Raw genomic sequence first — 24,936 nt, forward strand, 5'->3', positions numbered from 1 at the left:
CAACATGACCTATGGAAATATTTTGCCTGACTGAACATGTATAACTTATCTCAAGTTGTTTGCTTCCTCAGGGAAGGGAGATGAGTAATAGAAGGAGAGAATGTGGAACTCAAGATTTAAAAAAACAAAGGTTAAAAAATTTTTACATGTAATTGGATTTATTTAAAAATTTTAATTTTATATGTCTAATTTATATAGTTGGTTTATAAAAAATCAATAATATGCATAATATATATTATTGATTTTTTAAAATAAACCAACCAAGACATATATATTTAAATATGTATTATCTTTTAAAGTAGTCTCCTTGAGAGTTATTTATTTATTCTACTGGTATATCTATTGCTCAAAGTTTTGGAATCATCTTCAGATTCAAGGTATAAGCTACATAAGGTATCAGTCCTGTTAGATTATAGCCAGTTTTTTCTAAACAAACAAAACAATGAAATTTTGTATAAGATCATTTCCCATACATTATCTCTTCTCCAATGATTCCTAGAATTCCTACATTCCATGAAATTCAGCTCAAGTACTACTTCTTACAGAAAGCCTCCCAATGACCAGTATCCCACCTTATGAAATTACTTTGGATTTACTTTGTACATATTTTGTGTTTGTTCATTTGTGTACACATGACTTTCCATCACCACTGAATATAAGCTCCTTGAGGCCAGGGGTCAATTTGTGGTTGTTTTTGTGTTTCCCAGTACCTAGAACACAATATGCCCTCATTGGAATGCTTATTGACCAAAGGAATGAATTAACCATTACCTACCCTGACTACCTGCTTTATTCACTAATAGAACCATATCTAGTAAAGGACGTTCAAGGGTTTGCCTTGGGGCCAACATGGAAGGACATACTCCCTCCTGGTAGCAGTTCTGAGTTCTTCTTGCCCTTACCTCATAATTATTCTACCAGTCTGTACTAGGTGCTCTGTTTTTATTCCTTCATGGGACCCACACTATTATTCACATGTTCCCATTGCTAGGGCATTCTTCTTTTTGGGCCACGTTGGGTCACTCCCAATGTCTATTATTCTTCAGATGATGGTCCACCCTTCCCCCCCAACAGCTATTCTTGTCATTAGATGGTCTTCTTCATTTGTCTTCCCCAACTTTCATCCTCAATTGGTGCTTCCCTCGGTGAAAGAATTCTAAGTTACTGCTTTATTTACTAGATTTGGCTCAGGATGATTTCTATCTCTTTCTGAAACAAAATCATTCACTGTTAAGGGAAAAGATTTGGCACCATTGAAAACATTTTCATTGACTATGCTATTGGCTCTGAGGCATTTCTAAAAGAGCTCTTCCAAAAGTACTTTGAGCAATAAGCAGCATTGTTGGAATAAATATACAGCCTCCCAAAGCAGTTACCTTGAAGGGATAACATTCATCTAAATGTAAGGAAATTTGGGGATTTTTTTGTTTTAAACAGTATCCTACATTCTAATTCTACTCTTTTTGTGGATTTGCATCAGCATGTATTTATGTGTGTGCAAATGATTGCTGTATTATCATCTGTTTTGTTTGATTTATGCCAGCTTTTCCTTCCAAGAAGGCAATGATGAAGAGTTGATATCACACTATCCTGCTTTTCCTACTGCTTCTACTTATAAGACAGTGTTATGTGATTTTAGGGAAAAGTTTGAATTCGCTCCTATAATGATGCTCTCGGACTCAATCAAAGTGAAAGTAAAATTTAAGTATACAATACACGGAATAGAATGCTTACAATAACAACTAATACAGCAAATAATACATAAAAGACAAAGAATAATGAGAATTATGATTAGGATAGCTGACAGAGAGAGAGAATACATCACCGATTTGGGGAGCTCCAACTCTAATTTGCAGTGACTGCAGCGGCTGGGAAATCCCAATAATTCAGCCTTTGAGTCCCAAATGGGAAAATCCTAGGCAGATCGTCATCTCTATGGGTGAGGTTTCAAATAGAGGATGCTTTACCCGCCTTTTATAGGAGTCAAGACAAAGAAGGCTTTGAGCCAAATAAAGACATCATATAAGACAGGGAAGTACCAACAAGGGCTCCAGGTGGTTGTAGTCAAGTGCTGCATCGACAAGGGGGCCAGTCCTTATCAACAGCAACTATTCCAAGGAGTGGCGAGTTCCTGGAATCATGTAGTTGGAGCTAAAGCACATGTGGTACATACCCAGCTTATAGGTCAAGTTCTCACGGGAAAAGGAGCTAAAACACCTGTTCTTATGGGTTAGGGAATGGTCAAGTTCCCATAGGAGAAGAAGAAAAAAAAATATGCTCTTATGGGTTAGGGAATGATCAAGTTCTCACAGGTGAAGGAGCTAAAACATATGCTCTTATGGGTGAGAGAACAGTCAAGTTCTCACAGAAGTCACATCATACCTTGATTAGGTTCACATGGTCTGGATGGAGATCAGGTTCACATGGGGAAAGTCATTCACATGGAGATTAGGTTCACATGGTCCAGATGGAGATTAGGTTCACATGGGGAAAGTCACGTTCTTACAATGATTTGAAATGAACTTACTAATAATAGGAGATTTCCTATTCAGACAGTGATATGAGGGGAGCTGCCTGGAAGTGTCCCAGGTTAGATATTTCATGAGGTGCTTAGGAAATAGCAAGAACAGAAGATCTGCAGAGGTGGGGATCTAGTCTAATGGGTACTTAGCACATTAGACTAGAAATTGCTCAGGCAAGGGAAGGGACACCACCAGGATGAATTATCTTCAGGTGGAGAGTGATGCTAGAGATTTTGCTTTTTCAGGATACTTTTATATGGGCTAAAACTAGGCCAGGGTCGTCAACTCTTTCTCTGATCCATAGTCAAAAAGTGTAGAGATAGCTGTACCTGAGACCAGACTGTCCCACCAATACAGGGTAAAGGAGTACAGATAAGGTGATGATTAGGGAGTTTGGGAGCAAGTCCTCATATTCTGCTTGGGAAACAATAAGGTTGGATAGATCCTGCTAGTGAAGGGGCTGGGTTATTAATGAACTTAGCACAGAGTGTCCAAAACGGTGGATCAACAGTCAGTACATATACTTTGCCATTAACACCAAGAATCATATTACATATTTTGCTTCTTTTTATGGTACTAAATTTGAGTCATCCAATTTCCAGTCTAAAATCAAAGGATTAAAGATCATACTATAAGTATGCAGGCCAAACAGAAATTATTGCTATTAAGGAAGTTTTGTTGAAATGGTATGAAATATTGTGAATCTCAGCATCTCAATCTTTTAAATATGCTTCCTGTTAGTATATAATTTTGATGGCTATTCCTTACAATTAAAGTACTAGGTAGGCAAACATGAGCAGTATCTAACTTAGGAAATAACTTCTTGTTATTCATTCATTTCAATCGTGTCTGACTATGATCCCATTTAGGATTTTCTTTTTCTCTTTGATCTGATAATTCTGGAATTTAGCTACAATATTCCTTGGAGTTTTTATTTTGAAGTCTCCTTCAGGAGGTGATTGATGGATTCTTTCAATGGCTATTTTACCCTCTGGTGTAGGATATCAGGGCAGTTTTTCTGATGATTTCTTAAAAGTTGTTGTCTAGGATCTTTTTTTCATCATGGTTTTCAGATAGTCCAATAATTCTTAGATTGTATCTCCTGGATCTACTTTCCAAGTCAATTGTTTTTCTTTATTTTTTTATTTTATTAAAGCTTTTTATTTACAAAACATATGCATGGATAATTTGTCAACACTGACTCTTGCAAAACTTTCTTTTCCAAATTTTGTCTCCTTTCCCCCACTCCCTCCCCTAGATGTCAGGTAGTCCAATACATGTTAAATATGTTAACATACATATTAAATCCAATATATGTATACATATTTATATAATTATCTTGCTGCACAAGAAAAATTGGATCAAGAAAGAAAAAAAACCTGAGAAAGAAAACAAAATGCAAGCAAACATCAACAGAAAGAGTGAAAATGCTCTGTTGTAGTCCACACTAGTTCCCACACTCCTTTCTCTGGGTATATATGGCTCTCTTCATCACTGAACAATTGGAACTGGTTTAATCATCTCACTGTTGAAGAGAGCCACATCCATCAGATTGATTATCGCATAATCTTCTTGTTACCGTATATAATGATCTCCTAGTTCTGCTCATTTCACTTAGCATCAGTTCATGTAGGTCTCTTCAGGCCTCTCTAAAATCATCTTCCTGATCATTTATAGAACAACAATATTCCATAACATTCATATACCATAACTTATTCAGCCATTCTTCAATTGATGGGCATCCACTTAGTTTCCAGTTTCTTGCTACTACATTTTTGCACATATAGGTCCCTTTCCCTCCTTTAAGATATCTTTGGCATATAGGCCTAGTAGTAACACTGCTGGATCAAAGGGTATGCACAGTTTGATAACTTTTTGAGCATCCAAATTGCTCTCCAGAATGGTTGAATTCGTTCACAGTTCCACCAACAATGTATCAGTATCCCAGTTTTCCCACATCCTCTCCAACATTCATCATTATCTTTTTCTGTCATCTTAGCCAATCTGAGAGGTGTGTAGTGATATGTCAGAGTTGTCTTAATTTGCATTTCTCTGATCAATAATGATTTGGAGCACCTTTTTATATGACTAGAAATAGTTTCAATTTCTTCATCTGAGAATTGTCTATTTATATCCTTTGCAAGTCAGTTACTTTTCCAATGAGGTATTTTACATTTTCTACTATTTTTTCATTTTGTTTGATTGATTCTTAATGTCTCATTGAGTCATTCACTTCTACTTGTTCACTTCTAATTTTTACCGAATTATTTTCTTCAGAAAGAGACCCACGTCTGCAAAAATGTTTGTGGCAGCCCTTTTCATAGTGGCAAGAAATTGGTAACTGAGTGGATGCCTATCATTTGGAGAATTGCTGAATAAGTTATGGTATATGAATGTTATGGAATATTATTGTTCTCTAAGAAATGATCAGCAAGATGATTTCAGAGAGGGTGGAGAGACTTACATGAATTGATACTAAATAAAATAAGCAGAAGCAGGAGATCATTGTACATAGCAACATCAATATTATACAAAGATCAATTCTGATGAATGTGACTTTCAACAATGAGATTTCAAACAATTTCAGTTTCCTTTTCCAAGCTCTCCTGCAAAGCTCCTATTTCCTTTCCCCATTTTTTCTTTTAACTCTCTTTTAAGCTCTTTTTTGAATTTTTCCGAGAGAGTCTTTTGAGTTGAGGACCAGCTCATATCATCCTTTGAGGATTCATCTGGAGGTGTTTTACCTTTTGTCCTCATGGTTTCAAATCTATCCAGGTCTATTTTTCCCTGTCTCCATAATAGATTTCTATGGTCAGAGCTCTTTTTGCTTTTTTGCTCATTTTTAAAGGTTGAGATCTTCTCTTAGGGCAAAAGGGAGATTGTTCTCCTTTACAGGATGACAGGAGTTTTACACTCCCCTTGGGTTGTACTACTGGCTTCCTTCCCTTGCTGAATGGGCATGGCCAAGTCCTGCTTGTTATGCGGGGGTCAGGGACTCAATATTTGTCTTCTGTAGTTGCATTGGTGTTCTCACATCTAGTCTGCTGATCTACTGGCTTCTGAACCAGGACAGAGCTGCCAATGCTGCAATATTTTGGCTAAGAACCTCCCATTAGATTCCTTCATGGGGCCTTTCTGCCCTGGGCCAACTATCCCCCCCTACCCAATTGAGGCAGACCTTTTCAAGATATCTTCTGCTGATGTGTCTCTACTGGGCTTATACCCCAAAGAGATACTAAAAAAGGGAAAGGGACCTGTATGTGCCAAAATGTTTGTGGCAGCCCTGTTTGTAGTGGCCAGAAGCTGGAAAATGAATGGATGCCCATCAATTGGAGAATGGTTGAGTAAATTGTGGTATATGAATGTTATGGAATATTATTGTTCTGTAAGAAATGACCAGCAGGATGAATACAGAGAGGCTTGGCGAGACTTACATGAACTGATGCTGAGCGAAATGAGCAGAACCAGGAAATCATTATATACCTCAACAGCGATACTGTATGAGGATGTATTCTGATGGAAGTGGATTTCTTCAACAAAGACAAGATCCAACTGAGTTTCAATTGATCAAGGATGGACAGAAGCAGCTACACCCAAAGAAAGAACACTAGGAAATGAATGTAAACTGCTTGCATTTTTGTTCTTCTTCCCAGGTTATTTATACCTTCTAAATCCAATTCTCCTTGAACAACAAGAAAACTGTTCGGTTCTGCACACAGATATTATATCCAAGATCCACTGCAATCTATTTAACATGTATAGGACTGCTTGCCATCTTTGGGGAGAGGGCGGAGGGAGGGAGGGGAAAAATCAGAACAGAAGTGAGTGCAAGGGATAATGTTGTAAAAAACTACCCTGGCATAGGTTCTGTCAATAAAAAGTTATTTAAAAAAAAAAAAAAAGATATCTTCTGCTGGAAATTTGTTAAACTCCAAATATTTGTGAGTACTGTCACTCCAAAATTCATTCAGAGGCTTGATCTGGTGTTGATTCTGAAGGAAGCCAGAAAATGCTCCAAGTCCTGTGTACCCTCCGCTCTCTTGGCTCCACTCCCCCATTTGGGATTTTCTTGGCAAAAGTACTGAAATGGTTTGCCGTTTCCTTCTACAACTCATTTTACAGATGAGGAAACTGAAATAGGTTAGTGAGTGTTTAAGGTCAAATTTGAACTCAATGAAATGAGTCTTCCTGTCTCCAGTTCCAGAACTCCATTCACTTCATCATCTAGGATATAACTTGGTTCTCAATATTTCCAGTCTTCCTAGGAATTGAGATATGGTGGGTATCCTGTGCTGGGACCACTTCCTCCTCAGTATGCTAACATTTCTTGAGGTGTGTGTGTGTGTGTGTGTGTGTGTGTGTGTGTGTGTTGTGTTTGTATAGGGTAAAGGACCTGCATTGGCTGTAGAAATACCCTGTATTTCATGATCTGTGAGATTCAATTTGCAGACTCCAGCAGCAAGGCAAAGTGGCTAAACGCTAGAATGGCCTATAAATATGTTCCATCTCTGAGCACCTCATTCTCTGAGTACCCCAAACATGTAATATAACCAAATATATACTGGAGACATAATAGTAATTTAAAAAAGAATAACAACAGCTAACATTTTTGTTGTTGTTAATAGTATTCTTCCCCTCCCCTGCCCCCAAGGTATGTGTCAAAATTTTTAGCATTTTTATAAGAGTTTGAGTTCCAAGTTTTTCTCCCTCCCTCCCTTTCCCTCTTCAGAAAATGATAGGCAGTTTGATATAGTTTATACATGTGCTATCTTGTAAAACATGTTTCTGTATTAGTCTGTAATAGAGTCATATAAAAAAGAAGAAAAAAACACAAGAAAGTATAAAACACATGGAAAAAATATGCTTCCATTTGCATTCAGAGTCTATCAGTTCTTTCTCTGGATATGGATAGCATTTTTCTTTATGAGTCCCTTGTACTTGTCTTGGATCTTTATGTTGTTGAGAAGAGCTCAATCAATCATAGCTGATCATCACCCAATATTGCTGATACTGTGTATGTTTTCATGAGTCTGCTCATTTTGCTTTGCATCAATTTGTACAAATCTTTTCAGGTTTTTATGAAATCTGCCTTCTTATCATTATCATTCTTTGCACAATAGGATTCCATACTCATATACCACATATACCACAGCCATTCTCCAACTGATGGGTATTCACTCAATTTCCAACATTTCGCTACCATGAAATATGTTTATATGTATGGATCCTTTTCCCTTTTTAATGATCTCTTTGGGGAAACAGATACAGTAGTGGTATTGCAGATCAAAGGAACAGCTAACATTCATATATCATTTTAAGTATATCATATATCATTTGCAGCGTACTTTACATATATTATCTCATTTAATCTTCCCAACTCTGGAAGGGAGGTGCTATTAGATGCCCATTTTATGGATGAGGAAACTGAGAATGCGAAAGGTTAAGTGAATTATCAGTCATGCAGTTAAGTGTCTGAGGTATGATTTGAACTCAGGTTTTCTGACTCCAAGTCATATCTCAGCACTGTCTTTGAAATTTCAGTAGTCAATTTAGGTTTGCAAACACTTTCATTCTGTGATGCTTGGCAAGGGACTGGAAATCATGGATATAATCTGTAAGGAAATTCAGAATCTGAATGTAAAGAACTATTATTTTGTTTTTGTTTTTGTGAGGTACTTGCCCAGTCACGAAGGTAGTAAATATTCAGTGTCTGAAGTCACTGAAGCTAATTTGAACTCAGGTCCTTCTGATTTCAGGACCAGTACTCTATCCACTATAGCATTTAGCTGCTCTGAATATAAAGAACTCTTGAGAGATAATTTAGTTTAGAGCAGCTAGGCTTAGGTCCAGCTTCTGACACAAATTAATTGTGAGACCATGAACAGCTCACCTAATCTCTCAGCAGCCTAGGCTAGTATTCTCTAAATTATTTTAATAATGTATTCCTATAAATATATATTTTTTTTCATTTATTTATAAATTATATATATATTACCGTATTAATATGTTACATTGTAGAATATAAAGACATTTGAAAAGAGATAAATGTAAAATAAAGACTTTAAAATTTTGATTTGTAAGTAGGACAAAACCATTTTTTGCTCTTTCTAAAATATAACTTTTTTTTAAAAATCTTTAAATATTTCTATTAATAGCAAAATCTCTTAGGTCTGAGTTAACTGCTTTTGATTTCCTGTATTTGTTTCTTAGAATTTCTGATACAGGTATACCTCATTTTATTGTACTGTGCTTTGTTGCACTTTGCAGATAGTGCATTTTTTACAAATTGTGCCGATCCTACATAAACTAGGTCTATTGGCACTATTTTTCTAACCTCGTGGGCTCATGTGTTTCTGTCACATTTTGTTAATTCTCACAATATTTCAAATTCTTTCATTGCTATATATTTGTTACAGTGATCAATGGTCTTTGATGTTATTACTGAAATTGTTTTGTGGTGGCACAAACTACTGTGTAAGACAGCAAACTTAATAAATGTGTGTGTGTGTGTGTGTGTGTGTGTGTGTGTAAGAGAGAGACAGAGAGAGAGAGAGAGAGAAAGAGAGAGAAAGAGAGAGTTTACTGACTGCTCCATTGTTCTGCTGTTCCCTGTCTCTTTCTCTCTTTTCTGGCTTTTTTATTCCCTAAAAAAACCCTAACAATATTGAAATTAGACCAGTTGATAATCCTACAATGATCTCTACTCAAGTGAAAGGAAGAGTCAATAGAAGGGACAAACTTCAATGTTGTGCTATTTTATGAAATTGCCACAGCCATTTTAACCTTAAGCAACCATCACCCTGATCAATCAGAAACCATCAACATTCAGGCAAGACATTCCACCAGCAAAAAAACAGTTATTATTTTTACTTAAAAATTTCCCTTTTATTATACTGAATTCAACAATACTTTTCTAGACATGTGTCATTTTCCCAGGAACTATTTGGTTATTATCGTGTCATCTGTTTAAAAACATAACATATAATTTAAATAATACGATTCCATACTTTCTACAATGCAAAAACCTCAGGCAACTTTTCTAGCTATAAGCTATATGCTTACTATCAAACTGCCAACCTTTTCAAGATATTATTGAAAGCTAAAATATGCAAATAACTCAAATACCTTTACAAAAATATGAAACTAACTTCTCAAAAAGAAATGTAGTTATAATTATTGCTATCTTGTTGAGGAAAGAAAACATCCTCAAAATTCCAAATGCATAACAATGATAAAGGATTGTGCAAAGGTGTACTGTTTATATATTTAACTGTTAGTCCCAACAACTTCATTTCCTTTATGGGTAGTCTTTTTGGTACTATTGCCAGACTTATTACTTGATGCTCTCAGATAAATACTTAGTACAAAATTTGACAAACAAAATTATTTCTTCAGCAATATGAATATTGCCTATATTTAAAACCTTAAAAAATCCATGTGTATATATAAATTTTATTTGCTATTGTGAGTCAATTTTATATTTCAGTTTAAGATAAACAGTATGACATTTGCCTAATTTGCAATTTAATCAAGATTATGTTAGACTAGTCAAAATGGAGTCTTTTAAACAATTTTTAAAGCAAAAATAATTGTCAGTTCATTTTATCTTTTGAAAGTATAAATTATTCTGGTTGGATCATTTGCAACAATGACAACAAAGATGCTTTATTTTTCTAACTAGAAAAGAGGTTAATTTACAGAGGCTTAGAAAGCCAAGACTAGACAACATAGACTTGGTTGACTTTTAGTTACTTACAATGCATACAATGACATCACATATTTAAAAAATTTTCTGTATTCAGCTTGTGTTTCTTCCCAAGAAACTGAACTTTTCTGTCAAATGCACTTGGTTAAATGGATGAATTTGCTTCACAAAATGGATTCATTGCAAACTTTATATGTAAATCATAGATATCACTAAAGTTTTTTATTCCATCTTCTTGTCTAACATCATGAAGCATAATAAATCTCATATAGCCTGCAGTAACAAAAGCAGAAACAAATCACTCATTGAATTTGTCCACAGTTTTTGGTTACATATTGTTAGATAGACACATATTTTCATCTATTAGGTCAAGGGCTGCATGAACTATGAACTGGTTTGGGTAATGATGATCATCCTTAGAATCCACTTTTGCAACTGGTTAAAAATTCCACTTTAAAACCTAGATGATCATGATGGCCTACAATTATAATTAGAAGCTTCCAGAAATTGTCTTCAATGTATAGCTCCTGTGGGCAAGATGCAGAACTTGTACCAGTTATGCTAGCCACTTCTTATTAAGGCTCCAACTCAGCAAAAATATTATGGGTTGCTAAAGGCTCAGATAATGGTTAGCATTTTATAGCTACAGTGTATTTTTAAAAATATTTAATATTTTTGCTTTTTTCAAGTATGTATAAAACAAAATATTGAGTTCCAGATTCTCTTCCTTCCTCCCCACCCCCAAACCCCATTAAGAAGACACATGTAAAGTTTTGCAAAATATTTCCATAAATCATATTGTAAAAGAAAACAGAGATCACCCCCCCCAAAAAAAAACCCTCAAGAAAAATTAAGTAAAAATATAAAAGAGTATAAAGGCAGGAACTCACTCAACCTCTACTCCAAACTGCTCCAAATTCTTTTAAATAATGTCTCTAAACAAATTTTAGAGCATCAGAATACCCAAAAAGTAGAACATTTTCCAGGTAAAAGCAATTTAGAAGTTCAACAGAAAAGAGTGGGACTCCAGCATGTAATCCTAGTGCAGGCCATGCCAGCACAGTCCTGAATCCAGCTTTAGCCCTGGCCCAGCTTAACCCAACCTCTGACTCAGTGGCAGTACTGGTGGCTTTCAGACCTTTCAGCCCGGAGATATCAGAGGACCTGGAAGGTCAGCACAAAAAGTCTATGGATCCAGAGGACCTGGAAGGTCAGCAGAAAAGGTCTGTGGAACCAGACTAGGAGCTCGGCATACAATCCCAGCACAGGACCAGTCCCAAAAAGTGACTTTTTAAAATTCCATTTTTTTTTTTTTTTTTAGAAATTATCCCTTCATAGTCAATACACATCTATGCCCTCTCTATACATAACTGTCATAATAATGAGAAAGTTCTTATGAGTTACAAGCATCTTCCTCCCTATGTAGGAATGTAAATATACAAACCATATTGAGTTCCTTATGATATCCCTTTCCCGGACCTGTATGTGCATGAATGTTTGTGGCAGCCCTTTTTGTAGTGGCTAAAAACTGGAAACTGAATGGATGTCCATCAGTTGGAGAATGGCGGAATAAATTGTGGTATATGAATATTATGGAATATTACTGTTCTGTAAGAAATGACCAACAGGATGATTTCAGAAAGGCCTAGAGAGACTTACACAAACTGATGCTGAGTGAAATGAGCAGGACCAGGAGATCATTATATACTTCAAAAACAATACTATATGATGACCAGTTCTGATGGACCAGGCCATCCTCAGCAATGAGATCAACCAAATCATTTCCAATAGAGCAGTAATGAACTGAACCAGCTATGCCCAGAAAAAGAACTCTGGTAGATGACTAAAAACCATTACATTGAATTCCCAATCCTTATATTTATGCCCACCTGCATTTTTGATTTCCTTCACAAGCTAATTGTACAATATTTCAGAGTCTGATTCTTTTTGGGTTTTGTTTTTTTTTTTTTTTTATTTAATAGCCTTTTATTTACAGGATATATACATGGGTAACTTTACAGCATTAACAATTGCCAAACCTCTTGTTCCACTTTTTCACCTCTTACCCCCCACCCCTCCCTAAATGGCAGGATGACCAGTAGATGTTAAATATATTAAATATAACTTAGATACACAATAAGTATACATGACTCAAAACATTATTTTGCTGTACAAAAAGAATCAGACTCTGAATTATTGTACAATTAGCTTGTGAAGGAAATCAAAAATTCAGGTGTGCATAAATATAGGGATTAGGAATTCAATGTAATGGTTTTTAGTCATCTCCCAGAGTTCTTTTTCTGGGTATAGCTAGTTCAGTTCATTACTGCTCCATTAGAAATGATTTGTTGATCTTGTTGCTGAGGATGGCCTGATCCATCAGAACTGGTCATCATCTAGTATTGTTGAAGTATATATGATCTCCTGGTCCTGCTCATTTCACTCAGCATCAGTTCTGTAAGTCTCTCCAGGCCTTTCTGAAATCATCCTGTTGGTCATTTCTTACAGAACAGTAATATTCCATAATTTTCATATACCACAATTTATTCAGCCATTCTCCAACTGATGGACATCCATTCAGTTTCCAGTTTCTAGCCACTACAAAAGGGCTATGCCACAAACATTCGTCACATACAGGTCCCTTTCCCTTCTTTATAATCTCTTTGGGATATAATCCCAGTAGTAACACTGCTGGATCGAAAGGGTATGCACAGTTTGATAACTTTTTGAGCATAGTTCCAAACTACTCTCCAAAATGGTTGGATTCGTTCACAACTCACCCAACGATGAATCAATGTCCAGTTTTCCCACATCCTCCAACAATCATCATTATTTTTCCTGTCATCTTAGCCAATCTGACAGGTGTGTAGTGTATCTTAGAGTTGTCTTAATTTGCATTTCTCTGATTAATAATGACTTGGAGCATCTTTTCATATGACTAGAAATAGTTTCAATTCTTCATCTGAGAATTGTCTGTTCATATCCTTTGACCATTTTCAATTGGAGAATGGCTTGATTTTTTATAAATTAGAGTTAATTCTCTATATATTTTGGAAATGAGGCCTTTAGTCTGATTCTTTTTGTACAGCAAAATAACGTTTTGGTCATGTATACTTATTGTGTATCTAATTTATATTTTAATGTACTTAACATCTACTGGTCATCCTGCCATCTGGGGGAGGGGTGGGGGAGTAAGAGGTGAAAAATTGGAACAAGAGGTTTGGCAATTGTTAATGCTGTAAAGTTACCCATGTATATATCCTGTAAATAAAAGGCTATTAAATAAAAAAAAAATTAAAAAAAAAAAAGATATTCCTTTCCCAATTACCTCCTTATGCTTCTTCTGAGTTCTGTATTTGAAAAGAAAACCGTCTATTCAGTTCTAGTCTTTTCATCAAGAATGCTTAAAAGTCTTCTACTTTATTGAATTTTCACCTTTTCCTCTGAAGGATTATACTCAGTTTTGCTGGGTAGATTATTATTGGTTGTAATCCTAGCTCCGCGGCTTGCTGGAATATCATATTCCAAGCCCTTTAATGTAGAAGCTGCCAAATGTTATATTATCCTAAGTGTGGTTCCACTATACTTGAATTGTTTCTTTCTAAATGTTTGCAATATTTTCTTCTTGATCTGGAAATTCTGAAATATGGCTATAATATTCCTGGGAGTTTTCATTTTGGAATCCCCTTCAGGAGGTGATCAGTGAATTTTTCTTTTTTAAATAAAAGGTATTTATTTATGTGTTTAAAAATTTTAACAGTATTTTATTTTTCCAGATACATGCAAAGATAATTTTCAACATTTACTTTTGCAAACGTTTGTGTACCAAAAATTTCCCCTTCTTCTCCTTTCTCCTCCTGCAAGACAGCAAGCATTTGATATGTTAAACATGTGTTATTCTTCCATACATATTTCTATATTCATCATGCTACACAAGAAAAATCAAATCAAAAGGAAAAAAAACATGAGAAAAGAAATAAGCAAACAAACAAACAACAATAAGCAAAAAATGAAAATACTATGTTTTGATCCACGTTCAGTCTCCATAATTATCTCTCTGGATAGGAATGACACTTTCCATCACAAGTCTATTAGAATTGCCTTGAATCATCTCATTGTGGAAAAGAGCCAAATCCATTACAGTTGATCATCATATAGTTTCTTGTTGCTATGTACATTGTTCTCAGTTCATGTAAGTCTTTCCAGACTTTTCTGAAATCAGCCTGCTCATCATTTCCTACCCATCAATAATATTCTATTGCATTCATGTACCATGACTTATTCAGCCATTTCCCACCTGATGGACATCTTTTTAATTTCCAATTCATCACCACTACAAAAAGAGCTCTTATAAACATTTTTGTACTTATGGGTCCTTTTTGGTAGATTGTTTCAATTTCTATTTTACCCTCTGGTTCTAAAGTAGATAGATAATTTTCTTTGATAATTTATTGAAAGAGGATGTCTAGGCTGTCTTTTTGATCATGACTTTCAGGTAAAACAATAATTTTTAAATTTTCTCTTTTGAATCTATTTTCCAGATCAGTTGTTTTTCCAATGATACATTTCACATTGCTTTCTATTTTTTTCATTCTTTTGGGTTTTTTTTTTTCCTACTGTTTCTTAGTTTCTCATAAAGTCATTAGCTTCCACTTGCTCTTTCTAAATTTTAAGGAATTATTTTCCTAGTGAGCTTTTGTACCTTCTTTCCCAATTGACCAACTTTGCTTTTTAAGACACTTTTCTCCTCATTAGCTTTTTGTATTTCCTTTTGTACCACTTTTTTTTTTTTTTTTTTTTTTTTAATTTAATAGCCTTTTTATTTACAGGATATATACATGGGTAACTTTACAGCATTAACAATTGCCAAACCTCTTGTTCCAATTTTTCACCTCTTACCCCCACCCTCCCTAAATGGCAGGATGACCAGTAGATGTTAAATATATTAAAATATAACTTAGATACATAATAAGTATACATGACCAAAACATTATTTTGCTGTACAAAAAGAATCAGACTCTGAATTATTGTACAATTAGCTTGTGAAGGAAATCAAAAATGCAGGTGTGCATAAATATAGGGATTGGGAATTCAATGTAATGGTTTTAGTCATCTCCCAGAGTTCTTTTTCTGGGTATAGCTGGTTCAGTTCATTACTGCTCCATTAGAAATGATTTGGTTGATCTTGTTGCTGAGGATGGCCTGATCCATCAGAACTGGTCATCATCTAGTATTGTTGTTGAAGTATATAATGATCTCCTGGTCCTGCTCATTTCACTCAGCATCAGTTCGTGTAAGTCTCTCCAGGCCTTTCTGAAATTATCCTGTTGGTCATTTCTTACAGAACAGTAATATTCCATAATTTTCATATACCACAATTTATTCAGCCATTCTCCAACTGATGGACATCCATTCAGTTTCCAGTTTCTAGCCACTACAAAAGGGCTGCCACAAACATTCGTGCACATACAGGTCCCTTTCCTTCTTTATAATCTCTTTGGGATATAATCCCAGTAGTAACACTGCTGGATCAAAGGGTATGCACAGTTTGATAACTTTTGAGCATAGTTCCAAACTACTCTCCAAAATGGTTGGATTCGTTCACAACTCCACCAACAATGAATCAATGTCCCAGTTTTCCCACATCCCCTCCAACAATCATCATTATTTTTCCTGTCATCTTAGCCAATCTGACAGGTGTGTAGTGGTATCTTAGAGTTGTCTTAATTTGCATTTCTCTGATTAATAATGACTTGGAGCATCTTTTCATATGACTAGAAATAGTTTCAATTTCTTCATCTGAGAATTGTCTGTTCATATCCTTTGACCATTTTTCAATTGGAGAATGGCTTGATTTTTTATAAATTAGAGTTAATTCTCTATATTTTGGAAATGAGGCCTTTATCAGAACCTTTGACTGTAAAAATATTTTCCCAGTTTATTGCTTCCTTCTAATCTTGTCTGCATTAGTTTTGTTTGTACAAAACTTTTCAGTTTGGTATAATCAAAATTTTCTATTTTGTGATCAGTAATGATCTCTAGTTCTGCTTTGGTCATAAAGACCTTCCCCTTCCACAGGTCTGAGATGTAAACTATCCTATGTTCCTCTAATTTATTAATGATTTCATTCTTTATGCCTAGGTCATGAACCCATTTTGACCTTATCTTGGTGTACGGCGTTAAGTATGGATCAATGCCTAGTTTCTGCCATATTAGTTTCCAATTTTCCCAGCAATTTTTATCAAACAGTAAGTTCTTATCCCAAAAGCTGGGATCTTTGGGTCTTTTGTACCACTTTCAATTCTCTTCCCAATTTTTCCTCTATCTCTCTTATTTGATTTTCAAAATCTTCTTCCATGGCCTGAGACAAATACTTATTTTTCTTGAAGGCTTTGGATGTAGGAATTTTGATTTTGTTATCTTCTTCTGAGTGTGTGTTTTGATCTTCCTTGTCACTGTAGTAACTTTTTTTAGTCAGAAATTTTTTCTATTGTCTCCTCCTTCTCCTAGCCAATTACTCACCTTTTAACTTTTGGTTAAAGTAGGGCTTCAGTTTTTAGAGTGGTGGATGCATTGTTGCAAGCTTCAGGAGTTTTGCACAGCTGTTTTCAGAGATTTTTCTAAGGACCTGAACACAAGCACTCTTTTTAGCCTTGGAATTGTGAGGAGAGTACCTGATTCTAGTACGCTAGAGTGGTTCCTCAGTGCTAGTAAAGAGACCCCTGTGAGCTGAGGCAGGAAGCTATTGCTACCACTGCCACCTCGTCCTGGTTTGCTGGATTCACTCTCACCCTACTGACAAACCTTTTCTGCTGACCTTCCAAGTCAACTTTGGTGTCTCTGGGCTAAGAGGTCTAGAAACTACCAGTACTGCTGCTGATTCAGAGGCCTCAAGGCCTGTTCCTTCTTTGGTGGCAGCTACCACCTGGTGGGGCCAGGGTTGTGCTGGCACAGCTTGCACCAGGACTGCGCTGGACTCCCACCCTGTTGCCACAGACCTTTCCTACTGACCTTCTAACTTGTCTCTGGCTGAAAAATGGTTCCACTCCATCTTTTTACATTTTCTGAAATTTGTTTAGGGTCATTATTTAAAGGTTTGGGGTAGAACTCAATAAGTCTGCCTTTACTCTGCCATCTTGGCTTTGCTTCTCCAGCAGTGCATTTTTACTTAAGGTATACATATTTTGTTATTTTTATAATATAATATAATAATAGCAAACTTACTAGACTACAGCATTGCATAAACATAACTGGGAAGCTAAAAGCTTCATGTAATTTGCTTTATTTCAAGATTTGATTTATGGTGGTGATCTAGACCTGAACCCACATTATCTCCAGGATATGCCTGTATGTCTCATGTTAGTTATTTAAAAAACATTGGTATTTTTTCCTAAGTTCTTAATAATTCACAAAATAGGACATTTTCTTCAAATCTGCTGATAAAATATGTTGTAATCATTAATATTAAGAATGTTATTGTAATAATGATGGCTAGGTGAGGCAGTGGATAAAGTGCTAGGCCTGAGGCAGGAAGATTCATCTTCCTGAATTTAAATTTGTTTTTATATCCTTACTAGCTGTGTGATCCTAGGAAAGTTACTTAACCCTCTTTGCCTCAGTTTCTTCCTCTGTAAAATGAACTGGAGAAAAAAAAAATGACAAATCATTTCAATATCTTTTCCAAGAAAACCCTAAATGGGTCATGAATAGTTGGACATGACTTAAAACCACTGAACAGAAATAAAAAGATTTAATAAATTTAGGTATTTTCCCATCTAGAGAAGCGGCCAATTGACAGTTGTCATCAAAGTACCATTTGTGCTAGTTCTTCACATAGTATAGGATGCTGTTTTCTGTTTCTTAGCATGTTAGAAGCTTGATAATTTGTGCATAGACTGGAATATTTTAAGTTTGTATTTTTTATATTTAAACTGCTATTAAACCATAGTACAAAAAATAAAAGTGTAATATGATTTTAATTTGAAAATACTACGTTTGTTTTTAGGAACTGAAACCTAAGTTTTATTTGATTTCATTTTCTTAAACTATAATTTGAACATATTACATACATTTAACAAGGTGGTCATTATTTTCATTTTAAGAGTTACTATATTGGAGATTTAAAAAATCAGAGCACTATGAAATGAAAATATAGTATTGACATTCCATTATCTGGTTTATTTGTACTGCTAGCATAGCAAATGCTAGTTTAAAAAAAAAAAAATCAAAATTAAAACTTTAGTGTAACATGCAACAAAAATTATCTTTAAATCAATTAACTTAATTATCTTTTATGAAAACAAATTTGATTAACAAGGGCCTTCTACAAAGTGCCTTTTTCACATCAAACATTTCAAACAGTCTTCTGATTTGTGAGGAAGTTTTTAATCATTGTTTTATTCTTTGACACATGTCATTGCAAAAAGAGCAACTTTTTAACGGTGGTAGTGGTGAGGCGTTTATATATGTATTGTTGGAATATGATAAGAAGCTATTTGATGCATTTTATCTTTTAGGTATCAGATATGGAAAGGAGTTGAAAACGTTTAGAAAATGTGTGGGTATAAGTGGAAATGTTGAAGGTATTTAGGCATTACAAAAATAAGGTAAAAAGGTAAATATAAACCAGTTTTCCACTATTAACTGAAGACATAGTGTTGTGAATACATGAAGAATGGACATGGCAGAATTCACTCTTTAATGTTGCTGAATGGAATTATAGCTCAAGTGGTTGGATGGATTAAAATAGTAATCCAAATTTAAGCATTCATTTTATCTCTGTTCAGTATTTTAAGTTGCAATACTTATTATGAAAAGGTAATTATTGGAAGCTGTTTATTCTAAATGCTTTATTGATAAATCATTAAATGAGTTCATGAATTTTGTAATACATCTTAAAATAAATGTTTTTTTTAAAAATATAGGCCTGCACTCCTCCCCACAATTTCTTATTCTTCTGTTGTCCCTGGAAGAATTGGTTTGATTTCCTGTATTCTTTTTTCCTTTCAACAATATTTATTCTTTGATTGGAAACAACAAGTAACTGTGTAGGAGTTCCATAAGAAAAAAAATACTTATTTGGGTTTCATTTATGAATTGTTAGGTACTATTATAATTTTTATTATGTTGGTATGACCTAAACACAAGTTATTAATATTTCTCCTGTTGGTACTTTCCTTAAATTCATGGAGAAAAAAGAATAATAAACTAATGGAACTTTCACCCAATCATGGCACAAGATCAGTTCTCTCTGCCCTTGATTCCAGTGGACTGGTTCAGCTGCATCATCAAGCAATGATCATCACTAAGCTGGATGGGCAGAGTATGTCTGGATGAGTATGAATAGAGGAACTGTGTTTTCAGACACAGTCTGAATTGTGTGGGTCAGTTTAAATATAGATTTATGCCATTTGGGTTCCATAAGTTCCCTGCAGTTTTCCAGCAATTTATGAATCCAGTCTGTTGCAACCTGCTGGATCAAAGGCTAGTAATTTCCCTCAATGACATCTTGATTTACTCATGGGACCTTTGCCAGGATTTAACTGTGGTAGAAACAGTTTCCAGCACCTGTACCAGAACCATCTGTTCTGAAAGTTGGGAAAGTGTCAGTTTGGTCAAAAGAAAGTAGAATTCCTGGTCTATATAATAAGGCTATAGTAAAGTGCAAATGGATCACTGAAAAGTGAAAATTTTCTTGTTATAGGAGGCAATCACAATAATTGGAGACTTACAGTGATGAGGTGGAATACCTTCCTGAGATGATGGCTGTGGGAGTTATTCTGTAATGGTTGAGGAAGCACTCCTCTGGTGTGCTGGTCCTGCTGGTGGCAGTTAATTAGTAGTTGTTATTGGTAGTGTCAAAAAAGTGCATTAATATTTCAATTCTGCACTAGTTCTTCCAATAATTGCCATTTTTCTTTTCTTTAGTTTTTGCCAATTTGCAAAGTATGTGGTAGAACCTCTGAATTTTTAAAATTTTTATTTCACTTTTTGTTAGTGATTTGAAACATTTTTTATATGATTATTGGTAGATTACATCTTCTTTTAAAGGATACCTCTTCATATTCTTTGACAAATTTATCAATTGGGAAATGGTTCTTGTTCTTAGGTTTTTATCAGTTTCCTATATATCCTGAATATCTATTTTTTACTAGAAAAATGCATCTTCTCTGCTCCTTATCCACCTCCATTAGCTTTCTTGAAGGTTCAGTTTAGGTGCCATATCCTAAAGGAAATCTTTTTTGATTTCCTCAGTTCTTGGTCAGGGGATACCCTCTGTCTCACCTCAAGTTTTCTTGTTATTTATGTAGAAGAGAAAAGATTGGGTTTAAATTTAGGAATATTAGGGCATCTAGTATACTTCAAGTAGCACATAGTCCTGAATTACATATATATATAACTTGATTCCAAATTAGGATTGCAAATTCAGCCTATTGCATATGGAATTCAGGGCAAAGGTGAACCTGCAGACCTTCCAGCTAGCTGATAGTGTATAGAGCCAATAACATTGTACATCAGCTGTAATCAGGAATAACTTTGTAGTTATGTCACTCTGACTCAAGCTGAGATTAGGAGTTTATAAATCTCAGATAATGGATGAAATAATCAGATTTTACTCAAGATTAGACCATTTGGAGCACACTAAAACTTTGTAGGTCCCCCTTGAACTGCCCCATTATCTTTGAAGAAAATAGCACTCAATACTCAAAGAAAGCATCAGCAAAACCCAGAAAAAAATATATAAGGATTCAAAAAAGTTTCAATATTCTCCTTAGAATATATATAATGTATAGAATCTAACCCTAACATAAAGTCCCAATTCAGGAGGCAAAGTTGGAAAAATGAGCAAATAACAATTACCCCTCCAAAAAAAACATCCATGATAAGAAACTGTTATAGAGCCAAGAATACCTAAAACATAAACTAAGAAGAAGAAAATGAACTTCGCAATATCTAAAGCAAAGCTTAAAAAAAAAAAAAAAAAAAAAAACTTGGTCACAACATTCCAAGAAGAAATGAAGCAAGAATAAAAAGCAGTCATTATAAATAAAATGAAATCTCTTAAGACATTGGGGAAAGAAATGAGAGCTCTCAACAAAAGACTTGCAAGGAGATTTAATAGGATTTTTTGGTTTTGTACAAGAGGTACAGACTCCTTAAAATTGGAATGGATCAGAAAGAAGTTAATTTCTCCATGAGACAATTTTTTTAATTCAAAAAATTAAAAAAATAACAAAATATTAAGTACTTCATATCAAAAACAAGTAACCTAGAAAACAGAACAAGAAGGGGAAAAACCCACTAAGAATTATTGAACAATTTGAAGATCATGACCAAAAACCAAGCTAATGACAAATAACCAAATATATTAGAACTATAAGGCAGAATGAAAATTTAAAGAATCCATTGGTCCCATGCTGAAAGAAACATCAAAATGAAAATTCCCAGCGATATCATTGCCAAAATCCAGATAATTCAGGTCAAGGAATATAGTAAGCACTCAAAAAGAAAGGATTCAGCACCAAGTAACGACACATCCTTGCTGCTGTGAAGGAGAAAGCTTGGAATACAGTATCTCAGGAGGCAAAAGATGAAGAATTACAATCAAGAATAATTTATCCAGCAATAGGGAAAAATGGATGTTACAGGAATTCCAAGTATTCTTGATGAAAATATCAGAATTGAATACAAATTTTGAAATAAAAACACAAGAATCAGGAGAAATATAAAAAATATACATATATTTGATCCATTAATGTTGGTCTCCTGGCTATTTACTGAACAAGACTCTCCATCTCTTGACTTGGGTAATTTCTTTGGCTACCTCCCATGCCTGGAATGCTTTCCCTCTTCCTATAAAAGTGGCTTTCCTTAAGTTTCATCTTTTACAGAAAGACTTTCCCAATCCTTCTTGAATCTAGTGCTGTTTTTCCTTTGAGACTTTCCCATTTGACCTATATATGCCTTAAATATATTTGTTTGCATATTGTCTTTCCTATTAGATTATAAACCTCTTGAAGTCTTCAGTACTTAGTAAAGTAGATGGCACAATAGTAAATACATAATAAATATTTATTGACTGATTAATTGGAAGGGATGTCAGTGGGTTTTGGCATCATCTGTATATGTATAAAGATGTATATATGTATATGTACATATCTCTACCACAGAAAAGAGTCACATACTACTGGACTTTGGGACTTGGGTTACAAATGTGAAAAGGATGAACTCAATCAGAAAATAGATTAGCAAAAGACTAAAAAACTTAATTACAAAGAATTGTTTGATTAAAAAGCAAATCAGAAAAACAACAAATAATTTCATCAAACGAAATGAAATCAATAAGAAAACATAATAAAATTATGGGATATGGCCAAAATAGTCCTTTTAAGAAAATTCATATTTTTAAATGTTTTCTTCAACAAAAGAGAAAAAGAAGAGATGAATGGATTGGTCATAAACAACAACTACCACCACCTAGAAAACCAACAAATTAAAATCCCAATTAAAAATAAATGAAAAATTTGAAAAATCAAAAGCATAAATAAAACTGATAGCAAAACGTCACTGAATTAATAAATAAAACTTAGAAATTTTAATTAATGAAAATAAGTCATTAGTTAATTTGATTTAAAGAAATTGCCAGCATCAAAAATAAAAAGGAGAATATACAACAGAAGATAAATAAAATTTTAAAAAACTATTTTACCCGACTATTTGCCATAAAATTGACAGCCTACAAGAAATTAATCAATATTTTTAAAATGTATGAAATACCCAGATTAACAGAATAAAAATCAGATTATTTAAATAATCCAAACTCATAAAAGGGATAAATATAATTTAGGGATTAAAAAAGGGGTAAAAATAAGCAATAAATGTACTCCCAGAGTAGGGTAAATTTATAAGCAAATTCTATCAAACATTCAAAGAATACTTAATTTCAATAATATACAAACTGTAAAAATAAAAAAAGAAGAGATCTTACTGAGTTCTTTATATGATACAAATATGATCTTTATGCCTAAACCAGAAAAAGTTAAGACAAGAAAAAAGTCTATATCAGTAAAGAATATAAACACAGAAATTTTAAATAAAATATTAGCAAAGAGGCTATAGAAATATATGAAAGAGGCTATATATTATGATTAAGTTGGATTTATATTATATTAGAGGAAGGTTGCTCTAATATTAAGAAAATTCTATATTCCACATAAATAAGAACAATAAAATCATGATTATATCATTAGATGCAGAAAAAATTTTTTTAATAAAATATAACTTATTTCTGCTAAAAAAATGCTAAAATATATAAATAAATGGACTTCTCTCTAACATGTGTAAATAATATCTTCCTAAAACCAAAGGTTAGTATTATATGTAATAGGGATAAATTAGAGACCTATTCAATAAGATCAGTGGTAAAGTAGGGATGTCTGTCTGTCATTATCATCACTATTTAATATAGTGCTAGAAATATTAACTATAGCAATAAAAGAAAAAATAAGAATAATTCGAGAAATACTAAGTGCTAAATAGATTGAGCCAATATAATGACACTAGTATCATAAGAAATGATTAAGAGGGTAACTTTGTAGAAACTTTGGAAGAATTTTTGAAGTGATACAGAATGATGAATACAATTTATGTAATAATAATGATGTTAAAAGGACAAACAATTGTGAAAGACTTAAAAAACTCTGACCAATGCACCACAATTTCAGATGATTCATTCCTTGAATGAGAAGTGACGAACTCAGGGTTCATAATAAGGCAAATTTTTGGATGTGGCCAATAAGGGAATTTGATTTGTTTGGCGATTATTATTTATTATAAGGGCTTTCTTTTTTTCCTTCCTTCCTTCCATCCTTCCTCCCTCCCTTCCTCTCTCCCTCCCTTCCTTGTTGAAAGGAGAGATGAGAAGGAAAGAAAACTAATATTTGTTAATTTAAAAAAAACTTTATACTTTTCAAAATATATGCAAAGTTTTCAACATTCACTCTTGCAAAACCTTGTATTCCAAATTTTCCAAATTCCCTCCCTTCCCCCACTCTCTCCCCTAGACAGCAATATATATATATATATATATATATATACATATATATATAATACAATATATATTAAACATATACAATTCTCCTATACATATTTCCACTTTTATCCTGCTGCACAAGAAAAATCATATCAAAAAGGAAAAAAATAAGAAAAAAGTAAGCAAACAATAAAAAAGGTGAAAATACTATGTTGTGATCCACATTTGGTCTTGATAGTTTTTTTCCTGGATGCAGATGGTTCTCTCTATCCATTTGTTAATTTAAAAAAATTTTCTTTTTAAAAATCAATATTGACTATGTGAAATCTTCAAGGTAAAGGACATTTTGATTGTGTCAGGAAAGCAACCATTTAAATACCATGGAACCACAATCAGAATTATGCAAGATTTAGCAGTTATTTCTTAAAGAAGTGAAGGGTTTGGATTATGATATTCTGCAAGGCAAAAGAACTGGGATTGCTACCAAGAATAACATACCCAGAAAATATAATTATTCAAGAGGAAAAAATGGGCGTTTAGTGAAATATAGGATTCTCAAGCCTTTCCGTTGAAAATACTAGAATTGAATAGAAATTTTAATTCTCAATTGTTAGGCTCAAGAGAAACATAAAAAGAAAAGCCTAGGAAGACTTATATGAACTCATGCAAAATGAAGT

At 34.0% G+C, this 24,936-nt stretch overlaps 1 pseudogene; it reads right to left on the reverse strand.

Annotated features, from left to right (window-relative positions):
- Positions 1-10,294: 10,294 nt before the first annotated feature.
- LOC100924036 overlaps positions 10,295-24,936 on the reverse strand; it is a 28,043-nt pseudogene continuing 13,401 nt past the window's right edge.

Source organism: Sarcophilus harrisii, chromosome 3 (assembly GCF_902635505.1).
Source record: "Sarcophilus harrisii chromosome 3, mSarHar1.11, whole genome shotgun sequence".
Lineage (NCBI taxonomy): Eukaryota > Metazoa > Chordata > Mammalia > Dasyuromorphia > Dasyuridae > Sarcophilus > Sarcophilus harrisii.